This window comes from Scyliorhinus torazame, chromosome 18, assembly GCF_047496885.1.
Source record: "Scyliorhinus torazame isolate Kashiwa2021f chromosome 18, sScyTor2.1, whole genome shotgun sequence".
NCBI classification, from domain to species: Eukaryota; Metazoa; Chordata; class Chondrichthyes; order Carcharhiniformes; family Scyliorhinidae; genus Scyliorhinus; species Scyliorhinus torazame.
In genome coordinates, this window is record NC_092724.1 from 41,455,450 (window position 1) to 41,483,049 (window position 27,600).

The 27,600-nt window shown below is 48.5% G+C and overlaps 1 protein-coding gene across 1 annotated transcript in view; it reads left to right on the forward strand.

Moving 5' to 3' along the window:
• The window catches only part of rpl36 (ribosomal protein L36), a 65,648-nt gene that overhangs the window by 8,469 nt on the left and 29,579 nt on the right, over positions 1-27,600 (forward strand). The gene's annotated exons all lie outside the window — the stretch shown is intronic.

The window sequence follows — 27,600 nt, forward strand, 5'->3', positions numbered from 1 at the left end:
GAGGTGAGACCCGGGGATGGAAGAATTGGGATAAGGCCGCAACAGGAGCTGTGCCACGGGGGGGTGGGGCTGGCTCAGGAAAGCGCGGGCTTTTTCCCGCATTAAGGAGGGGGGGGATGGAGGAGCGCAAGGAGGAGGAGGGATTTCCACACCGGGGGGGGGGGGGGGGGGGTGTCAGCTGACTTACAGAAGTATTATGGGGGGAGCAAAAGAGCTAGATTTGGATCTACTAGGGGGGGGGGGGGGGGATAGGGTTGCTGCTGCATTGGCCGAGGGGGAACTGAAAACAAAAGAGGTGGTCGGGGCGGGGGTTCCCCGTCTGGGGGACTGGAGGGTGCAGGAGGCGCGGGCACGGGACTGGCCTAAAATAGGAGATGGTGAAGGGGGGGGGGGGGGGGGGTGGTAGCCCCCCAATCCGGCTGATCACATGGACTGTGAGGGGCCTAAATGGGCCGGTTAAGAGGGCCCGGGTGTTTGTACACTTAAAGGGACTGAAGGCAGACGTGGTCATGCTTCAGGAGACACATCTGAATGTGGCAGATCAGGGATGGGTAGGACAGGTATTCCATTCGGGGCTGGATGCGAAGAATAGAGGGGTGGCAATACTGGCGGGGAAGCGGGTGTCGTTGAGGCCAAGAACATAGTAGCGGACAATGGAGGTCGATACGTGATGGTGAGCGGTAGGTTGCAGGGGACGTGGGTGGTATTGGTAAATGTATCCGCCCCGAACTGGGACGATGCTGGATTCATGAAGCGTATGTTGGGGCGTATTCCGGACCTGGAGGTAGGAAGCTTGATAATGGGTGGGGATTTCAACACTGTGTTGGACCCAGCACTGGATCGCTCCAGATCTAGGACCGGAAAGAGGCCGGCTGCTGCAAGGTGCTTAGGGGGTTTATGGAACAAATGGGGGGAGTAGATCCGTGGAGATTTGCCAGGCCTTTGGCCAGAGAATTTTCTTTTTTCTCCCATGTACACAAGGCCTACTCCCGGATAGATTTTTTTTGTTCTGGGCAGGACATTGATCCCAAGTGGAGGGAACGGAGTATTCGGCCATAGCCATTTCAGACCACGCCCCGCACTGGGTGGAACTAGAGTTGGGGGAGGAGAGGGACCAACGCCCGCTGTGGCGGTTGGATGTGGGACTGCTGGCAGACAAGGGAGGGTGCGGGGGTGCATTGAAAGGTATTTGGAGGCCAACGACAATGGGGAGGTGTAGGTGGGAGTAGTATGGGAGGCGCTGAAGGCAGTGGTCAGGGGAGAGTTAATCTCCATCAGGGCTCATAGAGAGAAGAGAGAGGGCAGGGAAAGGGAGAGGTTAGTGGGGGAGATTTTACTGGTGGACAGGAGATATGCAGAGGCCCCTGAAGAGGGACTACTTAGGGAGAGGCAAAGCCGGAATTCGACCTGTTGACCACAGGGAAGGCTAAGGCACAGGGGGTGACGTACGAGTATGGGGAGAAGGCGAACCGGATGCTGGCACATCTGCTCTGTAAGAGGATGGCAGCGAGGGAGATAGGTGCAGTCAAGGATGGAAGGGGAACTACGGTGCGGAGTGCGGTGAAAGTAAATAAGGCATTCAAGGCCTTCTATGAGGAGCTGTACAGATTCCAGCCCCCAGTGGGAAAGAGGGGATGCAACGTTTCTTGGAACAACTGAGGTTCCCGAGGGTGGAGGAGCAGGAGGTGGCTGGTTTGGGGGCGCCAATTAGGTTGGAGGAGCTGATTAGAGGACTGGGGAGCATGCAGGCAGGGAAGGCCCCGGGACTGGATGGGTTCCCGGTGGAGTTCTATAGGAAGTATGTAGACCTGTTAGCCCCGTTGCTGGTGAGGACTCTCAATGAGGCAAGGGAGGGGGGGACCCTGCCCCCGACAATGTCCAGGGCGATGATCTCTTTGATCCTGAAGAGGGATAAGGACCCACTGCAATGTGGATCGTACATCTCGCCCCTCAACATAGATGCTAAGTTGCTGGCAAAAGTGCTGGCTACGAGGATCGAGGACTGTGTCCCGGGGTGATTCACGAGGACCAGACGGGATTTGTAAAGGGCAGGCAGCTAATGTGCGGAGGCTCCTAAATGTGATTATGATGCCATCGGTGGAGGGAGAGGCGGAGATAGTGGCGGCTATGGACGCGGAGAAGGCCTTTGACCGAGTAGAGTGGGAGTATCTCTGGGAAGTGTTGCAGAGGTTTGGGTTCGTGGGAGGGTTTATTAGCTGGGTTAAGCTCCTATATAGAGCCCCGGTGGCGAGTGTGGTTACGAATCGGCGGAGGTCAGAGTATTTTCGGCTGTATCGAGAAACGAGGCAGGTGTTCCCCCTGTTGTTTGCATTAGCAAACTGAACCTTTGGCCATGGCATTAAGGGAGTCCAGGAAATGGAGGGGGGTGGTCCGAAAGGGAGAGGAGCATCGAGTGTCACTATATGCAGACGACTTGTTGCTGTATGTGGCGGATCCAGTGGAGGGGATGGTGGAGGTCATGCAGATCCTAAGCGATTTTGGGGACTTTTCGGGCTATAAGCTTATTGTAAGGAAAAGTGAGCTCTTCGCGGTGCATCCAGGGGACCAGGGAAGAGGGATAGACAACCTACCTTTGAGGAGGGCGGAAAGGAGCTTTCGATACCTGGGGATCCAGGTAGCTAGGAGCTGGGGAGCCCTGCACAAACTTAATTTGTCGCGACTGGTGGAGCAGATGGAGGAGGACTTCAAACGATGGGACATGTTACCACTCTCGCAGTCGATTAAAATGGTGGTCCTCCCGAGGTTTCTTTTTGTATTCCAGTGCCTTCCAATTGTGATCACCAAGGCCTTTTTTAAGAGGGTAGGCAGGAGCATTATGGGGTTTTGTGTGGGCAAACAAGACCCCCGAGGGTAAGGAGGGGGTTCCTGGAGCGTAGTAGAGATAGACCCCCGAGGGTAAAGAGTCCCCGTAGGAAGGAACAGGGAGGGCTGGCGTTGCCGAATCTGGGTGGCTACTACTGGGCAGCCAACGTGGCAATGATCCGTAAGTGGGTGATGGAGGGAGAGGGGGCGGCATGGGAGAGGTTGGAGATGGCGTCCTGCAAAGGAACGAGCCTGGGGGCGCTGGTGACGGCACCGCTGCCACTCTCGCCGACAAGGTACACCACTAGTCCGGTGGTGGCGGCAACGCTAAAGATCTGGGGGCAGTGGAGACGACACAGGGGTGCGATGGGAGCCTCGGTGTGGTCCCCGATCAGAGATAACCATCGGTTTGTCCCAGGAAGGATGGACGGGGGGGTTCAGAGCTGGCATCGGGCAGGGATTAGAAGAATGGGGGACCTGTTCATTGATGGGACGTTTGCGAGCCTAGGGGCGCTGGAGGAGCGGTTTGGGCTACCCCCGGGAAACGCGTTCAGGTACATGCAAGTGAGGGCGTTTGTGAGGCGACAGGTGAGGGAATTTCCGCTGCTCCTGGCACAGGGGATTCAAGACGGGGTGATTCCGGGTGTATGGGTCGGAGAGGGCAAGGTGTCGGCGATATACCAGGAGATGAAAGAAGAGGGGGAGGCTTTGGTAGAGGAGCTGAAGGGCCAATGGGAGGAGGAGTTGGGGGAGGAGATCGAAGAGGGTCTGTGTGCTGATGCCCTGAGTAGGGTTAATTTTTCTTCCTCGTGTGCCAGGCTTAGCCTGATACAGTTTAAGGTTATTCACAGAGAGCATATGACGGGGGCGAGGCTGAGTAGGTTCTTTGGGGTGGAGGACAGATGTGGGAGGTGCTCAGGAAGCCCGGTGAATCATGCCCATATATTCTGGTCGTGCCCGGCACTGGATGGGTTCTGGAGGGGAGTTGCGAGAACTATATCTAAGGTGGTGACAGTCCAGGTCAAGCCAAGTTGGGGGGACTAGCACTATTTGGAGTGGCGGACGAGCCGGGAGTGCAGGAGGCGAAAGAGGCCGGCATTCTGGCCTTTGCATCCCTGGTAGCCCGGCGAAGGATCTTGTTAGTGTGGAAAGATGCGAAGTCCCCCAGTGTGGAAGCCTGGATAAATGACATGGCAGGGTTTATCAAGTTGGAGAAGATAAAGTTTGCCTTGAGAGGGTCTGTGCAGGGGTTCTCCAGGCGGTGGCAACCGTCCCTAGACTATCTCACGGAGCCTTAGATGAAGTTCAGTCAGCAGCAGCAGCAACCTGAGGTGGAGGGGAGGGGGGGGGGGGAGAAGGGTGGACGGGGAAGGGGGGTTTTCCTGGGGGCACTTGAGCAAGAAAATACATAAATATTCCGGAAAGTTGATATGTGCGGGAGGAATCCAATGTACAAAGTTCTGTATTATGTTGATTTGACATGTTTATGTCTTGCTATGCGACTTTTCTTTTCCTTTTGTTACGGGGGGGGGGGGGGGGGGTTTGTATGGTTGAAAATTTTGTTGAAAAATTCTAAATAAACATATCTTTAAAAAAAAGAATGCTTTTCCTGAGGGTCGATATAGACTCAATGGGCCGAATGGATTCCTTCTAAAGTGTAGTGATTCTATAGGAAGTGCTCAGGACTTGGAATGTGACGTAAAATCATGTATTTGTAGTTTGGCAGTGCTTGTTCCAAACCCAAAAGCGTTATACTCTAATCTGTTTCCCCTGTTTTGAACCAGGACATCTGAGTCAGAGGTGGGAACCCTCTGCGACCAACAGGGTCTCTAGGCTGAGATTATTTATACATGCCAGTAATGACGTTCTAACTGATTAAAACTAATTTGTTTATCTGGACCACTCATTCATTTATTGTATTAGTGGCGCCCCAAAAAGAGAGAACCATAGAAAAGGTACAGCACAGAAGAGGGCCATTCGGCCCATTATGTCCAAGCTAGACTGAGACATCCAGATGCGCTTTCTAATCCCACCTTCTTGGACCTGATCCATAGCCCTTTCTCTTACAACACTTTTTTTTTAAGTATCCAATTACTTTTTCCAATTAAGGGGCAATTTAGGGTGGCCAATACACCTAACCTGCACATTTTTGGGTTGTGGGGGCGAAACCCATGCAAACACGGGGAGAATTGCAAACTCCACACGGGCAGTGACCCAGAGCCGGGATTGAACCTGGGACCTCGGTGCCGTGAGGCAACAGTGCTAACCATTGCACCACCATGCTGCCCTCCTCTTACATAGGTGCAGATCCAGATACTTTTGAAGAGTTTAGGGTTTGTGCCTCCTCCACCAACTCGGGCAGCGACCTCCAGACTTCTACTGCCCTCTGAGTCAAATTTTTTAAATTTCTTGTGTCCCCTCCACCTTCTGTCAATTACTCTGAATCTGTGTTCCCGGTTCTAGAATTCTCCACCAAGGGAAACGGTTTTATTATGTCCACTCTATCTCTTCCCCTCATAATTTTATATACCTCAATTAAGTCACCCCTCAACCCTCTTTGTTCCAAGGAAAGTAACCCCAACCTATCCAATCTCCTTGTAGCTATATTTTTCTAGCCCTGGCAAGGTTCTTGTAAACCTCCTCTGCACTCTCTGCAGAGCAATTACATCCTGTAATGTGGTGACCAGAACTGAACACAATACTAGTGCACACAATGTGCTAGTTTTGCTGGTTCTTGTGCTGTGGCACTGGGACAACTTTGTGTCACATAATAAAGGGCAAATGAAAAGCCTCAAGAGGTGAGAATGCAACCTGCAAGCCATTCTGATACCTAATTATTTAATTATTGTACACCCAAACGTTGATCCAAAACACTCCTGCAGCTGTCACCTTAAGCAACAGCAGAAACCACATGTTTACAACTGGTCATGTCTTTGTGGAGAGAAAAAAAACTCAATAGATCCTTATCGAACACTGAGGAACTTTGATTTTGAACAATCTCTGTTTTTTTAAAATGAGATCTGAACAATTTAAATGGACAAATATGTTTTTACTTGAGATTTCTACCTAATAGATTTTGTGTTCTAAAGACTTGTATTGTAATTTGGTGGGCTGACTGCATCAGTGTACAATGTGCACACCACAATATTATTTCTCTTGGTAGAGTTTCAATAGCTAAAATTCATTCCCTGCAAACTAACAACAAAGGAGTCAAATTTGGGTAATCCTATTGAGCAACATATTGATGAGCTGCAACACAGACTAGGAAATCAGGTTTTAGCTTCAACTTTGTCTGGCATTTATCCAGATAGTGAGTGATCCAGCAGCAGTAAGGAGCCAGCTAAAAGTGTTGGGGATCAAAACTGGGTGTATGTCTGAGTCAATATAGCTGCAGCTTTCTCTATACACATTTTGGCCACAAAATGGCATGGGAGAGGTTGTCCAAATACTCAGTCAACCACCAATTCAGTTGTATTATGGAGTGCAAATACAACTATGATGGGAGATATCAACAGTAGCAAAAGTGGAGGGAAAATTACCATGCCGCATGATTCAGTACGATACTGATTTTGAAAAGGGTGCGTGGCAGGGTAGAAAATGTGAAAAGTATGCCTCTGTAACTGGCACAACAGGATCATGTTGCCCATCATCTGTGTTAATTTTGGGTTGAAACATGAAGTACAGGCACTGGAGCCAGCTGAGTGACGCCATGGATGGCGAAGGTTTGACTCCTTCAAGTTAGGAGGAGTCGAAAAGTGGAGAGGAGGCAAATTGTTATTTTTAATTGAGATAATGTATCAAAACATCTCCCATTTTACCTTTTAAATTGTGTCTTACTTGCTATGCTGCAGCAAGGCTGAATTTTTATTAAATCCTGATATTTTTTTAAGTGACCGTACAACATTCCAAAGCACAGTTGCAAGTTTCTCCTAAAAAGGGAATGTTTGCAAAATAGTTTCTCTGTTTCCGTTTGGTTCATAAAGTGAATCTGTGGCCATCTGGTGGACAGTATACAGACCTTTTTTGACTATTTTGTGGTTCGGCATTGAATACAACTAATTAGATTTGGCAGTTCCTATTTGAGTAACAATGAACATCCTAAAATGAAAACTTGTGAATACACTTAAATTCTTTATTTGTGGATCCTAGTTCTGGGGAAACTTCCTGTTGCAAAAAAATTTACATTTTAACAGTAATTGTTTTTAGTTGATATGGATATAATATTTTTCTCTATCTTCATTTTCTTTCTCTCTTGAAGTCGCTGACCCTTGCTGAGGTTTAGTTTAATGACTGTGTGGTAGTTCCCCTGGTATATGTTGTTAAGTTTCTTGACTTGAATTCATCTCACTCGAGCTTGATATGTTTTCACTGATGCACATCTCCAGCATAAGTGACTGAATAATGAGCAGAGCCCATGAGTGCTTTTACCAACCCCCTCCAATCCCAGCACAAGGTAGGGCTAACACCAATTCTAGTACCCTGACGTTGGCCAAGTTCAGTAGTTCTCAAACTTCTAGCAGAATTAATGGGAAGTATTTCACAGCTTTTGATGATACTCCCTTGAGGTAATGTCTGGTTCTAAAATGGAGAGCTTCACTCCTGTCAGGCTCCACACGCAGCTTGTTCCTCTCTCTTGTTTTCAACTCCACGCCTGCTTTATATTCAGCTACTTGAGGATCATGTTGTGTTACTTGGTTGTCGTTACTTATTGTAGATGATCTTGAAGAATACACAAGTCTTCGATGTAAATTTATTAAGTAATGATAAAACTAATAAATGAATTCAACACTCGACTGAATTAACTCTAGAAATCAAGTAATGAGATATAACTATATAAACTATCTGAACTCCATGTGGTGTCTAGGCTGTGATCTAACTATACTATACTACTGGTGTCTGGCTACTCCTGTGTGGAAAAAGTCCAAGAGCCTTTGGGAGCTCAGTTATATAGTGGATCTAGTGGTGCCCTCTAGTGGTAGTGTCACAGCTAAGTGTTGTGATTAACCCTTTAGTTCCAAGTCTGTCTACATATCATTACAGATCAAACATGGCCCAAGTGAGTCAGCTTCCTGGTTGACGGTGAGAATTTGACTGGTGGAAACTACAGATACAAACCTGCACCCTGACATCAACAGCACATCAGTGCTATATTTAAATTCAGTTTGAGACTGATCGTCTTGGCATCAGAGATATAACTTCTTACCAAAAAAAGATGTTGCTAAGTAAGATCAGTAATTCTGAAGGATTCTAAATGAAAGGGGAGTAAATAATATTTGTAAAACAATAGTTCAAGGTAACAATTTTGAGTTCCATCAAATGTATTGAACTAGCTCCCGTGGTTACTCGGCTTTCTAAGTTTGCAGATGTAATGAAACTTGAAAATGTAGTAAACAATGTGGAGGATAGCAACAGCTTTCAGGAGAACATGGACAGTTTGGTGAAATGAGCAGATATAATATGGCAGATGAAATTTAACATTTTTATGGTTGAAAAAATGAGTAGAGGCAATTTGAATTAAATGATACAATTTTAAAAGTCAGATGGGGAAGAACAAACAGACTTGGGGAGTGTATGGAGCCATGAGTCTGAAGCAGTCAGACCACATTGAGAAGGTTGTTTAAAAAGTGAGATCCTCGATTTGATAAGCACTGGAGAAGTGCTTTTAGGTGCCTGTTCCAAGATGATCTAAATCCAGTGGCAAGAAAGGCGATCCAACAGCAACATGCTCTCTCAAGACAGCATGCCCAGCATTGAGGTGCGGATCACAAAACCAGCTAGCAAAAAGCAAAATATTTGGAAGGTTTGGTGGAGGGGGGGAACACATTGGAGAAGAAGAATGTTGAAGCCTTGTTGCAATTGTATTGGACTTTAGTGTGAACATCTTGTACCATGTACAGTTTTGGTTTCCATACCTGAGGAAAGATCAACTTGGCTTAGACTGGGTTCACAAGATTAATTCCTGGGATGAAGATTGTCCTCTGAGGAGAAATCAAGTTAAATGTGCCAAATTCTTGAAATTTAGAATAATGAGACGTGATTTAAACATTTCACTGAAATTAAAGTTCTTAAAAAGCTTTTCAGAGTAGATGCTGAGAGATAGTTTTCCCTGAGTGAAGAGCATAAAACCTGCAGTCATAGTCTTAGGATATGAAATTGGCTATTTAAGACTAAGATGAGAAGAAATGCCTTCATTCAGAATTGTGAATTTTAGGAACTCTCTACCCCAGTGGGCTGTGGATGCTCAGTACATTCAGCGCCGATAGACATTTAGATAGGAAGGAAAGTGAGGGATATAGGGATTAGACTGGAAAATGTAGTTAAGATGGAAGATCAGCCATGATTTTATTGATCTATAGAGCAAGCTCGAGTGGCCACATGGCCTAACTGTACTCCTTTTCTCATCTGCTTAAACTGTTACCAGTGATGTTGGGAACCAATGGAGTCATTCAATGTGCTTGGTGAAAGAACACGAGGTTAAAGAACACAAGGTAATATGAGCAACATGTGATCACAAATGTACTATCTAAAAAAAGTGGTGGAAGCAGGTTCAGTAGTTTAAACTTTCAAAAGGGAGGGCGGCACAGTAGTTACCACTGCTGCCTCACAGCGCCGAGGTCCCGGGTTCGATTCTGGCTCTGGGTCGCTGTCCATGTGGAGTTTGCACATTCTCCCTGTGTTTGCGTGGGTTTCGCCCCCACAACCCAAAGATGTGCAGGGTAGGTGGATTGGTCACAAATTGCCCCTTAATTGGGGAAAAAAATGAATTGGACACTCTTTTTAAAAAATAAAAAAAGGAGATGAAATAAATACTTAAAAGGGCTCTGAGAAAGGGGAGTCTGACTATCTGGCACAGGGATAATGAACTGAATGGCTCTGAGCGGCACAGTGGTTTACACTGCTGCCTCACAGTGCCAGGGACTCGGGTTCAATTCCAGCCTTGGGTGACTGGGTAGAGTTTGTACATTCTCCCCGTGTCTGTGTGGGTTTCCTCCAGTGTTCCGGTTTCCTCACGCAGTCTAAAATGTGCAGGTTAGCTGGTGTGACGGGGATGGGGTAGCGGAGTGAACCAGAGGTAGGGTACCTATTCAGTTGGTGCTGACCCGATGGGCCAAATGGCTTCCTTCTGTACTCTCTGGGTAGAAACAGAGAAAATAAGAGCGGGAGGAGGACATTTGGCCCTTCGAGCCTGCTCTGCCCTTCATTATGATCATGGCTGATCATCCAACTCAATAGCCTAATCCTGCTTTCCCCCCATATCCTTTGGATCCCCTTCGCCCTAAGTGCAATATCTAACTGCTTCTTGAAAACGTACAATGTTGTGGTCTCAACTACTTCATCTGGTAATGAATTCCGCAGGCTGACCACTCTCTGGGTGAAGAAATTTCTCCTGCTCTCTCTCCAAATCATCGATCCCCGTATCCTCAGATTGTGAACCCCAGGTTCTGGACGCCCACCATCGGGAACATCCTTCTTGAATCTACCCTGTCTAGTCCTGTTAGAATTTTATAGGTTTCTAAGAGAGTCCCCCTCATTCTTCTGAAATCCAGCGAATACAATTCTAACCAATTCAATCTCTCCTCGTACATCAGTTTGGTAAGCCATTGCTGCACTCCCTCCACAGAGATAACATCCTTCCTCAGGTAAGAAGACCAAAACTGCACACCGTATTCCAGGTGTGGCCTCACCAAGGTCCTGTATAATTGCAGTAAGACATCCCTGTACTCAAATCCTCTCACTATGAAGGTGAACATACCATTTTCCGCCTTTACCACCTGCTGTACCTGCATGCTTACCTTCAGTGACTGGTGTATGAGGACACCCAGGTCTCTTTGCACATTCCCCTCTCCTAATTTGTGGCCATTCAGATAATAGTCTGCCTTCTCGCTTTTGCTACCCAAGTGGATAACCTCGCATTTCTCCAAATTATACTGCATCTGCCACTTCATTTGCCCACTCACTCAACTTGACCAAATCACATTGAAGGATCTCTGCATCCTCCTTATAGCTTCCCCCTCCCACCCAACTTGGTGTCATCTGCAAATTTGGAGATATTAGATTTTGTTCCCTCCCTTAAATCATTAATATATATTGTGAATAGCTGGGGTCCCAACACCGATCCCTGCAGTACCCCACTAGTCATTACTTGTCAATTTGAAAAAGACCAGTTAATTCGTACTCTTAGTTTTCTGTCTGCCAACCAGTTTTCTATCCATCTCAATACGCTAGCCCTAATCCCTTGCATTTTAATTTTACACAGCACGGTAGCACAGTGGTTAGCACTGTTGCTTCACAGCACCAGGGTCCCTGGTTCAGTTCCTGCTTGGGTAACTGTCAGTGTGGAGTCTGCACATTCTCCCCGTGTCTGCCTGGGTTTCCTCCAAGTGCTCTGGTTTCCTCCCACAAATCCCGAATGACACTTGTTAGGTGAATTGAACATTCGGAATTCTCCCTCTTTATACCCGAACAGGCGCCGAGGGGATTTTCGCAGTAACTTCATTGCAGGGTTAATGTAAGCCTACTTGTGACAATAAAAAGATTATTATTATAATCTCTTATGTGGGACTGTTTTAAGAAATGAATGTTTACCACTGCAGAGATGTCAGAGAGTGGGTGGAGCTGGGCTGTCTGTCAGCTTTTTACTTTCATTTTAGGCTGTTTGCTGCAGAGTGTGTTTTAGTTTTGTTTTCAGAGCTGGATAGTTGCAGTCACAGCCAGGTGTATGAATCTCTCTCTATAATCTAAAGACTGTAAATCGATCCTGATGATTTAAAACTAATAACAGTAGTGACTTTAACCTGATGTGCTTCTGGTAAAAGGTGTTTTAAATCTTATGAATGTTAAAAGGAAAGCTTAAAGGATTACTTAGTGTTGTATTCTTTGGGGGTTGTATTTGAATTAATGGTTGCTAAGATGTTCACTATGTTTTAAAAAGGTTAACTTGAGTTCATAGAATAAACATTGTTTTGCTTTTAAAAATACCTTTCTATTTCTGCTGTACCACACCGGTAGAGTGGGCCGTTTGCTCCCCATGCCACAATGTATTAAAAGTTGTGGGTCAGGTAAACTCTATGACACTATGGGGCTCTCTAAACCCTGGCCCATAACAGGGATTTTGTCAAAAGCCTTCTGAAAGTCCAAATATACCACATCCACTGGCTCCCCCTTGTCAACTCTACTAATTGTATTCTATGATTTTTTAAATCTTTCTATGATTTTAAAGGTTACAATAACTTGGTACTGTATCCTGCCCAGAAGAGAGTAGATGAAAACAAATATTTTATTTCATTCTCTACAGTCTGCTGATAAATTCAGACATTGAGTTCAGGCAGTTAGGCTGAGCTGTACATAGAACCATAGAATTTACAGTGCAGAAGAAAGCCATTTGGCCCATCAAGTCTGCACTGGCCCTTGGAAAGAGCACCCTATTTAAGCCCACACCTCCACCCTATCCCTGACACCAAGTAACCCCACCTACCCTTTTGTGGACACTAGGGGCAATTTAACATGGCCAATCCACCTAACATTCACAACTTTGGACTGTGGGAGGAAACCAGAGCACCCAGTGGAGACCCACGCAGACACGGGGAGAACGTGCAGACTCAGCACAGACAGTGACCCAAGCCTGGAATTGAACCTGGGACCCTGGAGCTGTGAAGCAACAGTGCTAACCACTGTGGTGCCGTGCCATCCAAGTCAGGAATGCTTCCAACTTAAATCTCTGGTCTGTGTTGAATTAACTGATCTCAGCTGAGAGGTGATAAAAGTTCAGTTGATTTTGGTGTTCCAAAGGAATAAATTCACCTGGGTGTGCTGTCATGATTACTCACTACTGGAAAGGGAGTGTGTAACAGCTGTGAAGACAAGTTTGGGCTTGGTTGCAATTCCTTCTCCAATTGTAAAAATTGCCAACATTCCCTAGATAAATATTGTACCACGTGATTGTTAGCTCGACAGAACCATACCACTAGTGAGAAGTCGATGCTTTCAGGAGAAAGTTATCAAGGGAGAAATGTTTTTAAAAAGATGACCTAACAACAGTTCAGAAATAAGCAATTTTATTTCATCGTACAGTATTGTTTAATCTACAATTATTTTCTTGTGCTTAGCATGTTAACAGCAATTTTATTTGTTTTTGCCACATTTTGAAATCAATGTGAAGTAGCCTCTCTTCTAGTAATAAAGAAGAAATAAAAGATTGCAGACTGAACAGCATTCCTACTTCAATGTGTCATGTCGCTTTGAGTTTTATTCAGTTCTGCATAGAGATCCTAATTGACTAAAAACATAATTGCTAAGACATCCTTTAACACAGATACAATTTAGGGGATCCATAGTGGCGCAGTGGTTAGCACTGCTGCTTCACGGCATCGAGGACCCAGGTTCGAACCCGGCCCTGGGTCACTGTCCGTGTGGAGTTTGCACTTTCTCACCGTGTGTCCGTGGGTCTCACCCCTGTTATATTCCTTGCCTTTTCCTCCAAGATAGCCAGATATGTAGTGTTGACAAAGAATATAAAAATAAGAAGTTTAAAACTATTTATTTTAACGACCAAACTTGATTAGGTTTGTACACTTTACTAAGTAACAGATAATAAACTAATGATACTGAATTTGTGTTACAATAATCAATATTCTTTCGAACTATTAAACTACACAATAACTTGACCTTGTGCTATATCTCTCCAATGAAATTTCACTGTGCTCTCATCATCTTCTCCCAGAATTCCTAGAGATGCTGCCTTATATACAATAACGTAGTAACGCCATCTAGTGTTGAGTTACACATAGTTTCTGATGTTAACCCTTTACTGCACTTGTACTATAACTTGTGCTACATTTGTATATTATTACAACCCACACAACCCAAAGAAGATGTGCAGAGTAGATGGATTGGCCACTCTAAATTGCCCTTTAATTGGAAAAAAAGGAATTGGGTATTTTTAAAAACACAGATACAATTACAGCAAAATTACAACTGAGAGGCTTGAAGCAAACTATCAAAGTTTAAGCTGCACATGCACCATCTCAACCTGTAATAGATTAAAAGAACAAACTAAACACATGTATCACATTATGGCCGACCTGCACAGTTTGAATCTCCAGAACCATCGCATAGTGTAGGTGAGAAATATCAAGTCCTCTATATTTCTGGCCATAAATACCACTGACAAAAAAATTATCCCCAGGAATCCCACTGAACTAGATCTAGTACAAATGAAAGGAAAGAAAAACAGTATATTAAATGTTAATCCTGCTAGGTCACGCGAACGGCAGCTCCCTCCGGGATCGGTGTTTCGGGCCGCTAAAAGGAGTCGCGGCGGCAATTAACAGGAGGGACCGGCATGGGAACAGTCGTGGGAGAGCCCCCCCCCCCCCCCCCCGCTGGTGCATGGAGAGGACCAGGAGCGGAACCGGCAGACGCGCGAACCCGGGGAAGAAGGTCCGGGAGGACAAAATAGCGGTCGGAGAAGATCGGGAGGTGTGGGCCCAGTGGGCCAGAGAACAGCAGGAGCTCCTTAAAAACTGCTTCATGGAGCTGAAAACGGAGATGCTGGCCTCCATGGAAAGAATTGTGGTGACCCAGAAGGCGCAGGAGAAGGAGATCAAGGAGGTGAGGAGGAAGGTGGCGGAGAACGAGACGAGATCCTGGGCCTGGCGGTGAAAATGGAGGCGCATGAGGCGCTCCATAAGAGATGGCAGGAGAGGCTGGATCACCTTGAGTGCAGGTCTCGGAGCCACAATCTGCGGATCCTGGGCCTTCCGGAAGGGGCGGACGTGAGCACGTATGTGGCCACAATGCTGGGGACGCTGATGGGCGCGGGGGCCTTCCTGCGGCCCTTGGAGCTGGATGGGGCGCACAGGGTTCTCACCAGAAAGCCGAGGGTAAACATTGCCACCGAGGGCAATGGTGATACGTGTGGTGTTGGGTGTTCTGACACACAGATGAGCCAACACAGTTGTATATGGTACAACGCTTCTTTATTTAAACTCACTATTTACAGTTTGGTCTTTGCACTCTGCACGTGGGGGGCTCCCTGCTTGTGGTGTTTCAACAGCTCTTTCTTGTTCCCTTCTCCCCAGACCAACTGACCACCAGGTGTCGTGCTCGTGCTTTTTATGTGGTTGGTGTTCTTGTCTGTGATTGGTTGTGGTGTTGTGTACTCTGATTTGCCTGTTAGTGTGTCCATCATGATGTATGTGTTTGAATATCATGACATCCCCCCTTTTTACAAAGATATGTGCCTACGTGGTAATAAATATGATCGTGACGTGAGTGCATCTAAGAGTGTGTGTGTGTCGTGTGCAGCATGTGCCTATGACGGAACTATGTACATGGGGCGATGTCGGGTGCGTCACATGAATCAAGTTGTACCATAACATAACAGAAATGCGAACGAGAGAAGAAGAGGAAAAAAAAAACTTGAACAGTTGTCCAGTCAGACGACATCTGGAACGATAAACAACAACAGGTTATCATGTAAAATCGTGGAACTTGTTAAACATATGAACGGTATTATAAGTCCAGTCTAATGGGTTTGCGACGAATTCGGGTTGACCGTCAGGGTGGCACACCACTCATCGGCTGGATTGATGGCATTGACCTTGTTGACATCAATGACGGAGACTCGGAATGCATCCTGGTCATCTGCATCACTTAACTGGAAGTCTTGATGCGTGGGCTGGACGGTCCTGACTCGTGTGCGAGGTTGTCGAGGATGCGCCGGATCCATGGGTTGAGGCGCACGACAGCGGGCTGCGTAGTGGCCCATCATGGCACATCTGTGGCACTGTCGGTTTTTTGCAGGACATTGCCCTTTTAAGTGTAGACCTCCACAATTGCTGCACGTCATGACGTCACGGCGTTCGTTGCGCCACTGCGCATGCGCAGTGCGATCTTGCGGTGGGCGCGCCTGCGCAGTGCGTCCCTCGTTGTGGCCGTTATTTTTGGCGCGCACCTGCGCGGGAGACCGCGAAAAGCGCGGGAAGCGGCCGCTGTCGTCCGGGCCGTGGGTCGGGAGGTAATCGACGGCCTGGATGCGTTCGACGTCGTGGGCGGCCTGGCTTGCCGATTCGACGGCTGGGGACCCCCTCCGTGCCAGCTCGGACGCCTGAAATCGAGCAAAACGGCAGGTAGCATTTTCGTGGAGGACACAGGCTTCCACAGCAGACGCTAAGGTGAGGCTTTTCATTTTAAGAAGCTGCTGGCGTAGGCCACTAGAGGCAACGCCAAAAACAATCTGGTCCCTGATCATGGACTCTGTAGTGGTGCCGTAACCGCAGGACTGCGCTAGAATCCGGAGGTGCGTCAAAAAGGGTTGAAAAAGCTCCTCCTTACCTTGCAGGCGTTGCTGAAAGATGTATCTTTCAAAACTTTCATTAACTTCAACTTGAAAGTGCTGGTCCAGTTTGAGGATGACCGTGTCATATTTGGCCTGGTTTTCGCCTTCTTCGAACACCAGTGAGTTAAAAACATCGGTTGCGTGCGGGCCTGCGTAGAAGAGGAGCATTGCAATCTTCGAGTCATCCGAGACATTCTGTTTTTCGGTGGCACGGATGTACAGGTCAAATCGCTGCCTGTAGAGCTTCCAGTTGGTGCCTAGGTTCCCCGTGACTTGCATCGGCTGCGGTTTGCCGGTGTGGTCCATGTCCAGAATGGCAGGTTGGTAGGCAGGTATCGATCCACTCCTGTACCATGTGGTGTTGGGTGTTCTGACACACAGATGAGCCAACACAGTTGTATATGGTACAACGCTTTTTTATTTAAACTCACTATTTACAGTTTGGTCTTTGCACTCTGCACGTGGGGGACTCCCTGCTTGTGGTGTTTCAACAGCTCTTTCTTGTTCCCTTCTCCCCAGACCAACTGACCACCAGGTGTCGTGCTCGTGCTTTTTATGTGGTTGGTGTTCTTGTCTGTGATTGGTTGTGGTGTTGTGTACTCTGATTTGCCTGTTAGTGTGTCCATCATGATGTATGTGTTTGAATATCATGACAATACGGTTTCAGCGCTTGGCAGACCAGGAGCAAGTCCGGCGGTGGGCGAAGAAAGAGCGGAGCAGTAAGTGGGAGAATGGCGAGATCCGAATTTACGAGGACCTGGGAGCTGAGCTGGCGAGGAGGTGTGCAGGTTTTAACCGGGCGAAGGCGGTCCTCCACGGTAAAGGGGTGAGGTTTGTGCTCCTGTACCCGGCGAGACTGTGGGTAACATACCAGGACAGGCACCACTATTTCGATACCCCAGACGAGGCGTGGTCGTTCATCAGGCAGGAGAAGCTGGACCTGAACTAAGGGACTGTTGTATGGGGGTGAAATGTGCGGATGGGGGGGGACCAAGGGGAGGACGGCGGGTAAAGCATAAGTTTATGGGCATGTCTGCCCTAGCTTGGTTGGGGGTTTTGTTGTTTGTTTTGCTTGTTTTCCAGGTGTTTGTTTTCCAGGTGTTCGGTGCTAGGGGGCGGGAAACACCCCGGATGGGCTGTCCAGCGCACAGGGAGGTCCCAGATGGCGCTTGCCCCTCTACCCTGCGGGGGAGGGGGGGGTGGCCCGAAGGAGGCAACAAGTTAAGGGTTGGTATATAGAGGCGAGAGGGGCCGGGGTCAGCATGGGTGAGCTGACTCACGGAAGTACAATGGGGGGGGAAACCAGAGCTAAGCGGATGCTTGGCAGGGAGGGGGGTGGGGGGGGGGGGGGGGAGGGCAGGGGTGCTGCTTTGCTGACTGAAGGGGAGCCAGGTGAGGGGTATGGATGAGAGCCGGGCGGGGGGCCGCCGGGGGGGCGAGCTGGATGAGGGAGGCGGGGGCACGCGGTTGGACGAAAAAGGGAGATGGCTAGTTGGGGTGGTTAACCCCCCCGACCAGGCTGATCACGTGGAACGTGAGGGGCCTGAATGGGCCGGTCAAGCGGTCCCACGTGTTCTCGCATTTGAAGGGGTTGAAGGTGGACGTGGCCATGTTGCAAGAAACGCACTTAGCCTCGTATGGTCTGCGAGCTTTAAGGAAAGGATGGGTGGGACAGGTGTTTCACTCGGGGTTAGACACAAAGACCAGAGGAGTGGCCATTTTGGTCAGTAAACGAGTGGCGTTTGAGGTGGGGAGCATCGTGGCGGACAAGGGGGCAGGTATATAATGGTGAGTGGCAAGCTGCAGGGGGCCCGGGTGGTGTTAGTGAATGTATATGACCCGAACTGGGACGATGCAGACTTTATGAGGAGCGTGTTGGGTAGGATCCCGGTCTTGGAAATAAGTCACCTGATTATGGGAGGGGACTTTAATATGGTCTTGGATCGTTCCAAGTCCAGAACTGGAAAGAGGCCAGCGGCGGCCAGGGCCTTGTGGGACTTCATGGGCCAGATGGGGGGAGTGGACCCCTGGAGGTTTACACGGCCAAGAACGAAGGAGTTTTCCTTTTTCTCCCATGTCCATAAAGTCTATTCGCGAATAGACTTCTTTGTGTTGAGTAGGGCGTTAATCCCGACGGTGGAGGGGGTAGAATACTTCGCCATTGCGGTCTCGGACCATGCCCCGCAGTGGGTGGATCTGCGACTGGGGGTGGAATAGGGTCAGCGCCCTCTCTGGCGATTGGATGTGGGGCTGCTGGCGGACGAAGAGGTGTGCGGGCGGATAAGGAGGAGTATTGAGAATTATGTGGGAGCGAATGACACAGGAGAGGTGACGGTGGCAGTGGTTTGGGAAGATCTGAAGGCGGTCATTAGGGGAGTGTTAATCTCTATTAGGTCCCATAGAGAGAAGAAGGAAAGGGAGAGACTGGTGGGAGAGATACTCCGGGTAGATAGGAGGTACGCGGAGGCCCCAGAGGGGGGGCTGTTGAACGAGCGCCAGAAATTACAGGCGGAGTTTGACTTGCTGTCCACTGGGAAGGTGGAGGCGCAGCTGAGGAAAGCGAAGGGGGCAGTTTGAGTATGGGGAGAAGGCGAGTAGGATGCTGGCGCACCAGCTGCGCAGGAGGGAGGCGGCCAGAGAGATTGGGGGAGTGCGGGATAGGGAAGCCAACATGGTGCTGAGCCCAGAGAGGGTCAATGAAGTCTTCAGGGAGTTCTATGGAACTTTATACGAGTCGGAACCCCCCAGGGAGGGGGAAGGGATGAGGCGGTTCATGGACCGGTTGAGGTTACCAAGGGTGGAAGCAGAGCGGGTGGAGGGACTGGGGGCCCTGATTGGGTTGGAGGAGGTAGTCCGGGGGCTGGCAGGCATGCAGACGGGCAAGGCCCCGGGCCCAGACAACTTCCCCGTAGAATTTTATAAGAAGTTCTCGGAGCTGCTGAGCCCGCTCCTGATGAGAACCTTCAATGAGGCGAAGGAGAAAGGGATCCTCCCTCCGACAATGTCGCAGGCATTGATCTTGCTTATCCTGAAGAAGGAGAAGTATCCGCTTTAGTGTGGGTCCTACAGGCCGATATCGCTCCTGAACGTGGATGCCAAGCTGTTGGCAAAAATTCTGGCCACCAGAATAGAGGACTGTGTCCCGGGAGTGATTGGGGAGGACCAGACGGGTTTTGTTAAGGGCAGGCAGCTGAACGTGAACATGAGGAGGCTCCTGAATATTATCATGATGCCCTCGCTGGGCGGGGAGGTGGAGGTGGTGGCTGCGATGGATGCGGAGAAGGCCTTTGACAAGGTGGAGTGGGAGTATCTGTGGGAGGCGCTAGGTTTGGATTTGGGGAGGGATTTATAGGGTGGGTCAAGCTGCTGTATCAGACCCCTGTAGCGAGTGTGTACACAAACCGGCTATGGTCGGAATATTTCAGGCTGCACCGGGGGACGAGATAGGGGTGTCCCCTGTCCCTGTTGTTGTTTGCCCTGGCAATTGAGCCATTGGCCATTGCGCTCAGGACTTCGGGGGAGTGGAGGGTGCTGGTGCGCGGAGGGGAGTGTTGCTAACTTTTGTCTTCGTTTAATTGCTCTGTTTTATCACCTTTGCTCTTGAGTCGCCAGGTATCTTTCTGATACCGCCACATGGTTCAAGTCCGAGTAATGATCAATAATCCAATACGCCGCTTAGTAAGTTTTAAATCAAAGCACATTTATTATACACAGTAATCACTACTCATGCATAAATTCTACGTCTAAGCTACTTCTACGACTAACAGGCCAATACTTAACTCGGAACTGGCCCACCAGGTCTGGGAAACGAATGGCCTTTCGTTCGGGTTCTGAGCCTGCGGGATTCGAAGTTGGTACAGATTGGTAGCTAGGAGCGCCTATCTCGTAGCGAGCGTTGAAGTAAGACTTACTAGATTTCAGCGATGGCTGGACCGGTCACTGTCAAGGGTTGGTTCGCGTTGCTGAGTGACCCGGTCAAGTAGAGAAGCAGAGGGCGCAGAGAGCGATTTAAACTTGGACTCTATTCTTATAGTCCCCAGGGGCTTCCCGCCTTTCGGGGCGGACCCTGTACCTGGTTCAAAGTGATTGGACTTTGTCCCAATCACTTGGTTCGATTTTCTCCAATGCTGGAGCGATTCCTTGATCGATGGGCGGTCTTGCGGTGGTCGTTCACCTCCCTTTGTATAGGCTTCTGCTGGGTCCGACGAGTCTGGGTTGGCTTTATGTATCTAAATGTTGCTCATTGTTCCCGGGATTGCTCATTAATATGCAGATGGCTGGTATTTTGTTGTGCTGATGGTTACTGGTATCGATCTTGTCTGGCCTTCCCAGAGGTGAATACACAGTCAACCTGCAGCTGCTCGTTTGTGTCCTGTTGGCTGACTTTCCCATCAGCCTTTGCCGTTCGCCATTTTAAATCGGGAGTTAGCCATTTTAACTGGCTACAGGAGGAGCACCGGGTCTCCCTCTACACGGATGACCTGCTGTTGTATATTTCGAACCCATTAGAGGGGGTGGGGGAGGTCATGTGGATCCTGGGGGACTTCGGGAAGTTCTCGGGGTATAAGTTGAACGTGGGGAAGAGTGAGCTGTCGTGGTCCACGGTAGGGGCCAGGAGGAGAGACTGAGGGAGCTCCCGCTCAGGATAGTGGAGAGGTGCTTTCGGTACTTGGGGATACAAGTGACCAGGAACTGGGAGCCATGCACAGGCTCAACTTAACCCAGCTATTGGAGCAGATTGAGGGAGAGTTTAAAAGGTGGGATATGCTCCCGCTTTCCTTGGCGGGACAGGTGCAGACTGAAGATGACGGTTCTCCCCAGGTTCCTCTTCGTATTTCAGTGTCTCCCCATTTTCATCCCCAAGTCCTTCTTTAAGCGGGTGAATAGGATTGTTACGGGATGTTTTTGGCGAATAAAACCCCGCGAGTCAAAAGGGTATTCTTGGAGCGTAGGGGGGGGGGGGGGGGGGGGGGGGGACTGGCTCTGCCGAACTTTTGCAGTTATTACTGGGCGGCCAATGTAGCCATGATCAGGAAATGGATGATGCAGGAGGGGGCGGTTGGAGGCGGCGTTGTGTCGAGGCACCAGTCTAGGGGCACTTGTTACGGCTCCGCTGCCGTTCTCGCCGGCGCGATACACCACTAGTCCGGTGGTGACGGCGGCACTGAGGATCTGGGGGCAGTGGAGGAGACACAGTGGAGAGGAGGGGTCCTCGGTGTGGACCCCGATATGGAATAACCACAGATTTGCTCCGGGTAGGTTGGATGGGGGATACCAAGGCTGGTATAGGGCAGGTATTTGGAGGATGGGGGACCTGTTTGTAGACAGGGTTTTCCCCAGCATGTAGGCGCTGGAGGAGAGGTTCGGCCTGCCCCTGGGGAATGCGTTCAGGTACCTTCAGGTTCGGGACTTCCTTAGAAAACGAGTGGGGACATTCTCGCGGCTGCCCCCACATAGGATCCAGGATAGGGTGGTGTCTGGCGTCTGGGTAGGGGAGGGGAAGGTGTCGGACATATATCAGGAGCTGCAGGAGGTAGAGGAAGCCTCAGTGGCGGAGTTGAAGGATAAGTGGGAGGAGGAGCTGGATGAGGGCATGTGGGCCGATGCCCTGGGCAGGGTGAACTCCTCCTCATCATGTGCCAGGCTCGGATTAATCCAGTTTAAGGTGGTGCATCGGGCGCATATAAAGGTGGCAAGAATGAGTAGGTTTTTGGGGTGGAGGACAGGTGCCCGAGGTGTGCAGGGAGGCCGGCGAATCATGCCCATATGTTTTGGGCATGCCCGGTACTTAAAGGATTCTGGCAGGGGTTTGCAAGGGTGATGTCTAGGGTTTTGGATGCTCGGGTGAAGGCGAGACCAGCGGTAGCGATATTTGGGGTGGCGGAGGATCCGAGCGTGCAGGAAACGAAAGAGGCCGAGGTACTGGCCTTTGCCTCCCTGGTAGCCCGGAGACGGATTCTGTTAATGTGGAGGGACTCGAAACCCCCGAGTGTAGAGACCTGGGTTAGCGACATGGCGGGGTTCCTCAGCCTGGAGCGAATAAAGTTCGCCTTGAGAGGGTCCTTGATGGGGTTCTCCCAGCTGTGGCAACCTTTCCTTGACTTTCTAGGGGAGCAGGAAGTGTCAGCAGCAGCATCATCCTTTTGGGGGGGGGGGGGGGGGGCGGTCAGCTGAGGGGGGTACTGTTGAGATATAATGTGAGTTGGGCATGGAGACAAAACCCACCTTGCTCTGTTTATAAAATAAAAATTCTGTTGTGTAAGTAGTTTCATTGTAAGCTTTTGGCTGTGTTATTGTTATTTTTTTATTACTATCTGTCTTTCTATATTTGTTATGTAAAAACGCTCATTAGAAAAACTTTAATGAAACATTTTTTTTAAAAGTTGGTTTATACACTCAATACGACAAAGCCCACTTCATGGTGTCTGAAGCAGGATTCTTCATGGTGACAGCACCTGGATCAAAAACCTTTTCCTTTTTAAAAAACAAAATATATTTAACACAATTTTTCTCCCTTACAAACAATAACCCCCCCCCCCCGTAACAAAAAAAAATGAGAAATCGCGCAGAGCAAGATATATACATGGCAAAATGATATATTTACACAGCTTTGTACACTGGCCCTCACCCGTACGTGCCAGTTTCCCCAACCCTTCATGTTATCTCTTGCTCATCCACCCTCCCAGGCAGTCCCCCCTCTCCCGCCCCCTCCCAGGACGTGCCTCCCCCCAAAGTTGCTGCTGCTGACCGACCTTCCTCTAACGCTCCGCGAGATAGTCTAGGAATGGTTGCCACCGCCTGTAAAACCCCTGCGCAGACCCTCTCAAGGCGAACTTAATCCTCTCCAACTTTATGAACCCAGCCATATCATTTATCCAGGCTGGGGGGCTTCGCCTCCTTCCACATTAGCAAGATCCTTCGCCGGGCTACTAGGGACGCAAAGGCCAGAATGCCGGCCTCTTTCGCCTCCTGCACTCCCGGTTCGTCCACTACTCCAAATATTGCTAGCCCCCAGCTTGGCTTGACCCGGACTTTCACCACCTGAGATATTGCTCCCGCCACTCCTCTCCAGAACCCCTCCAGTGCCGGGCATGACCGAAACATATGGACATGGTTCGCCGGGCTCCCTGAGCACCTTCCACATCTGTCCTCTACCCCAAAGAACCTACTCAACCTCGCCCCCGTCAAGTGAGCTCTGTGGACCACCTTAAATTGTATCAGGCTGAGCCTGGCACACGAGGAGGAGGAATTAACCCTACCTAGGGCATCAGCCCACAGACCTTCCTCGATCTCCTCCCCCAGCTCATCCTCCCATTTACCCTTCAACTCTTCTACCAGCGCTTCCCCCTCTTCTTTCAACTCCTGGTGTATTTCCGACACCTTGCCCTCCCCGACCCATACACCCGAGATCACCCTATCTTGAACTTCTTGTGCCGGGAGCAACGGGAATTCCCTCACCTGTCGCCTCACAAAAGCCCTCACCTGCATATATCTAAAGGCATTTCCCGGGGGTAACTCGAACTTCTCCTCCAGTGCCCCTAGGCTTGCAAACGTCCCGTCGATGAACAGGTCCCCCATTCTTCCAATCCCCGCCCGATGCCAGCTCCCCGGGACAAACCGGTGGTTACCCCTGATCGGGGACCACACCAATGCTCAAAAACCTTTTCCTGACCAGAATGCAGAAAAACTAAGAAAAAGGACAATGACTCCGAACTGATACAAGCTCTCAACTAAAGGTAGAGAAGGAGAGAAAATTCACCAGAAAGAGAAAGCTTCAGTTAAGGAAGGGCCTGGGAGCAAAAAGATAGAAGTTTTACTCCAGCATACGACTCCATTAAATCTTCTTTGAAGTCCAGCTTCTGCAAACAGGACTTGCAGCCTGCAAGGGCAAGATGACATTTTTCAAATTAACAATGCTATTTAAAAAAATTTTAATGCTGTATAAACAAGCACTCTTTAGAGTACCGCAATTATTTTTATTTTTTAATTTATTTTCCAACTACAGGGCAGTTTAGCATAGCCAATCCACCTAACCTGCACATCTTTGGGTTGTGGGGATGCAAATTTCATACGGACTGTGGCCCATGGCTAGGATTCGAACCCAGGTCCTCAGTGCCGTAGGCAGCAATGCTAACCACTAAACCACTTGCCGCCCTGAATTCACATGTTATAACGCTGATTAAATCAAGTTGGCAGCTGGCTAATCAATGCAGCCATTGTGGCCCTTCTTTGGACAGAAACGGACGCTGCCATTTTGGAATACCTGCCAAAAACCACGAAACACTAAGATCCATTGTCAGACAGTTAACAGCGATGTCATCTTGGAAGCCTGTGATCTTTTACAGCTGTACTGACACTTAAAAAATTTTCAAAGCAGATCACAATTCCACACTTTCAGCTCCACTGAGATTCACCCATGGCCCAAACCAGAATTAAGAGTCAACAAAGAAAAGTACAGCACAGGAACAGGCCCTTCGGCCCTCCAAGCCTGCGCCAATCATGCTGCCCGTCTAAACTAAAATCTGCTACACTCCCGGGGTCCGTATCCCTCTATTCCCATCCTATTCATGTGTTTGTCAAGATGCCCCTTAAACGTCACTATCGTCCCTGCTTCCACCACCTCCTCCGGCAGCGAGTTTCAGACATCCACTATTCTAATGTGTAAAAAACCTGCCTCGTATATCTCTAAACCTTGCCCCTTGCACCTTAAAACTATGCCCCCTAATTGACCCCCCCTACCCTGGGGAAAAAGTCTCTGGCTATCCACTCGCTCTATACCCCTCATACTTTGTAGACCTCTATCAGGTCGCCCCTCAACCTCCGTCATTCCAGTGAGAACAAACCAAGTTTATTCAGTCTTCCATACCATACCTCTAATGCCCTCCATACCAGGCAAAGGTCTTTGGAGGAAAAGATTTTTAAGACACTGCGTCGTATCTAAATAAATAATTAGAAGCAGAACATGTCAATACACTTCTTTACTTGCTTGGGCCAATTGTAGATAACATCATTGCACAACAAGCAATGAATCAACTGCCAAATTTGATGATGTTTTAAAATCCTTCATTATTTCAATCTGAGATCCAATGAAATCTTGGAGAGAGTCCAACTGCCCCAGGGATCTGATTTATCTGTTGATTTATTCAAAAACAATCTCTACAGGCTATTAGAAGGATATGAAAAAGACTATTTTTAAAGACTCAGTTGATCTGAGACAATCATGGTGGGTTGGTAAATGATTCACTCAGACCTCCTACAAGCTAAAGATTATCTTACCCTAGACAAGGCAGTCCAGCTAGTTAGACTGTCTTGAGTTATGTGAATAACGCAAGACCATTCTAAGGGGAGAGAACACTTTGTGGGGCAAATACCAAGCCTCAGTCCACCAAATCAGATCAGATCATTACAATCCCAGTTGATATTGTAACTGATCGGGAAGTTCCCAGAATGGAATTCTGGTTCAAAAGATCAAACATGGAAGAACACAGTCACAGGACAGCTAATTAGTTTTAACAACAAGAAAAACATTTATTAAACACGTAAAATGGATTAAAGTACTTTACTCCCCCCTTAGCTTCACAATTACATACAGGTTTTAAGATTAATACAGACGACAAAGCACACAATTTTTTTTTTAAATTTAGAGTACCCAATTCATCTTTTCCAATTAAGGGGCAATTTAGCGTGTTCAATCCACCTACCTTGCACATCTTTGGGTTCTGGGGGCGAAACTCACGCAAACACGGGGAGAATGTGCAAACTCCACACGGAGAGTGACCCAGAGCCGGGATCGAACCTGGGACCTCGGCGCCTTGAGACTGCAGTGCTACCACTGCGCCACCCTATTAGCACACAAAGGTAATGTTTCAGATTTCTCCGAATCCCCGCAGATGATTGTCGTGTGAGTGTTTCCAAACTCCATTCCCAAAATATACTTTAAGATCTTCTCTTGTGGGAATACATTCACTTGGTGGTTCGCATTCAAAAATCCACTCCATGTTTTCCATCGGACTCGCTTTTGACCCGAGCTTCCACTCCACGTCCGTTCGACCCCTTTAGGTTTTCATTTCCTTGATTGACTTTCACTGTTACACAACTTCTGATATTCAGCCGATACTGTCTTCCCAATTACTTTACAATTTGTTCACAGACGGTTATACAACATTCCAAACTTCAGGATTACATTAGAAACCTTTTTCTAGCATTCTCACCAACGGATTCCTCCTCAGCTTTGTCTGCTTTGCCATACAAGGGTCCCTAATTGCTAAGCAACTATATTTATCTTTCACGCCACAGCCCTCTAAACACAAAATCCCAGCTGGAATTGAAACTAACACCCACACATACAAACATCTTTGTCCAGTATGAAATCTTCTCTATAGGTTTCTTTCAGGAACAGAAACATGAAAGTAAACCCACCTAAAACCAGACCTTATTTCTAATGTTGACCAATATAAATATAAATCCCTTAAAACTATGTTTTGTTTCCTAACAAAGTCACAAATACATGGACTACTGAAGTCAAGGAAAGCAATTCTTGAATCGTCCAGCAGAGCGAATTTGCCAGCTCTGCAGTGCAAAGTGCCCCCACAGGAAAGATTAGTGACCTGTGAGCACAACCCTATGTTTTAACTGACGGGGGCACTTTGTGCAAGTCAAAACCCACGACACAAATAGCCAAAAACTAATCCTTGAGATTGAAAACCCTGAAGCCATACAACCATGCTTCTTAGGTGACATCAAAGAATGGAGCTCTTTGTTTTAAAATGCTGACATCTGGTAAATAGTCATCTGACAAATTTTAAATTTGATTCAGATGACAGTCCTGTCTGACGAAGGCTTCTGGCTTTTTCATGGAGCAGGGGGAACTTAGAGGTACATAGAGCGCAGAAGGAGGTCATTCGGCCCATCGAGTCTGCACTGACCCACTTAAGCCCTCACTTCCACCCTATCCCCGTAACCCAATAACCCCTCCTAACCTTTTTGGTCACTAAGGACAATTTATCATGGCCAATCCACCTATCCTGCACATCTTTGGACTGTGGGAGGAAACCGGAGCACCTGGAGGAAACCCACGCAGACACGGGGAGAACGTGCAGATTCCACACAGACAGTGACCCAGTGGGGAACCGAGACGAGTTTGGGAACACTGTTAACGGCACCTTTGCCGTTCTCGCCTGCCAGGTACTTCACAAGCTCGGTGGTGATGGCGGCAGCACCTGAGGCTTATGGGGACCTCGGTTTGGACACCGATTTGTGGGAATCATCGGTTTGTTCCGGGGGGGCTGGATGGGGGGTTTCAGGGGTGGCAAGGTTGGGGATTGAGTGGTTTAGTGATCTATTCATTGAATACAGCTTGGAGGAGTTGGTGGAGGAGTTTGTTGCCCACCGGGAATGGGTTCTGGCATTTGCAGGTGAGGGATTTTGTCCGGATGCAG